We start from the raw sequence: 1,827 nt of genomic DNA on the forward strand, positions 1-1,827 counted from the left end.
GGATACTTACGGTTTTTTCTTAACAGCCAAGCATTCCGCCCCCCCCCGCCCCGCCCCCTTTTGCAAAAGGAACCTTTCGTGTTTCCATTTGGTGCCATGGCTTGGATGAAGGTTTCAGAGTGGTTAAAAAGTTGCCTCCTGGCTGGAGGCAGCGGCTCTGGCAGAGATCTTGGGACCAGGGAAAGCAGAGGGGTCCAGCCAAGGCCACCAGATTCCGGAGATGCCTAGTCGCGCTGGCAGGAGAGCCTTGGAAAGAGATACTCGCCCAGCCCGGTCTGGGTGCGGCCAGCCTGCACAGGTTGGTCAAGTGGACGCCCATCTTGACACGCTTCTTGACGAGCTCCTCCTCCAGGAAGTGGTGCTCCAGGAACTCGGAGAGCTGGGCATCTGCGTTCGCAGAACCCAGGACGTGTAGATCCTAGAGAGAGCCTGGTTTGGGCTCTTCTCGGGGGCCGTGGCGGCCTCCGTGGCTTCCAGGGCGGTGCTCCACTCCTCCGGGGCCAGCACCTGCCGGTCCTGGACCAGGGCGCGGCCACCGCACTGCTTCCGCGCCTTAAGGAAAAGCTCAGCACCCTTGCACTTCTCTTCGGCCAACGTCCAGAGGAAGCGGCCCACACCTTCCAGAGCCACCTTGTTGCCTTCGAAGTAGAAGCTCCAAGAGGTAGGTGGAGGAGGCCCAGAGGTGTGGCTGATGGCAGCCTCCTCCTTGGTGGAAGAATTGCGCCGGATCTGGGTGCTCACAGTTAGTTAGCAGTGAGGACTTCTCTCCACTGTACGCTGTGAGGCTGGTCCTGGAAGCAGGGGATATGGGGCTTATTTTTCTATCCAGCATCTTGCTAACCGCCTGTGTTACTTTTAATGATTTGTCTGTAGAGTCGGGGCTCATATCTGTGAATGGTGACTTTTTTGTTTCTTTCTAGTTCTTAAGCTTTTTTTTTTTCCTCTCACTTTCTGCTTGTATTGATTAGGCTCTTCAGTAGAAAGATCAATAGAAGTATCACTATTAGACACTCTTTCTAATTTTAAAGGGCATGTTTCTAAAGTTTCTATTAACAATAATGCTACCAAAACCTACGTTAAATCCGTTTCACCTGCCATCACTAAACAAAGTCGTTTTGAGACTCGAAGGTCTTCTTGGCTACACTTATACCAAACAGTAAGGTGTCTGCCCAAGTTGTTTTCAGGAATTTGGAGTCAGCTGGTATAGTTTGAGCTGAGCTGGATAAGTCTGGACCACTGACCCGTCAACTAGGCATTCAAGAGTGGTTGCTTGGTGACATTTTTGACATCAGAGGAGTGAAAACTCTACCCTTAAAACTTGCAGAGGCCTGTAGCCTAGTTAACAGATGCTCAGAATGGCAGATTCTATACCTCTTTCCAGTCATCTTTCTCCACACTCCCCATGCCTTGGACCGCCCTGTGTTTTTATTCTTTATCCCATAAATAACTGAGCTCCTTGCCTTGGGGAGGCAGAGCAGAGACTGGTTTTCCTGTCTCATAGCTTGGCTATCTTGTGTATAAATTCTCTCTTGGCTGCAAACCTCGGCATCTCAGTGTTTTGTCCTGCTGGACTTCAGGCAAGACAAACCTTGTTCAGTAACAGTACTGTTTGTGTGACTTTGGTATTTGCCCTTTTTGAAAGCTTAGTTTCTATTTTCAGTTGCTAAGAGCTTTCTTGCTTGTCTATCACTTTGTTTTTTAAAATCATGAGTAAGTGTTGGATTTTATTAAATTATTTTTCTATATCTATTAAAATGATCTTTTTAATTGGTAATGTGATGAACAAAATGTATATATAGTTTTCTAAGGTTAAACCAAATTTACATT

General features: G+C 47.9%; 1 pseudogene; it reads right to left on the minus strand.

Moving 5' to 3' along the window:
* Window positions 1-224: 224 nt before the first annotated feature.
* Window positions 225-1,404, minus strand: LOC138078700 (ferritin light chain pseudogene; annotated as a pseudogene).
* Window positions 1,405-1,827: the final 423 nt, after the last annotated feature.

The sequence above is a fragment of the Capricornis sumatraensis genome, chromosome 4 (assembly GCF_032405125.1).
Source record: "Capricornis sumatraensis isolate serow.1 chromosome 4, serow.2, whole genome shotgun sequence".
Taxonomy (NCBI): Eukaryota; Metazoa; Chordata; class Mammalia; order Artiodactyla; family Bovidae; genus Capricornis; species Capricornis sumatraensis.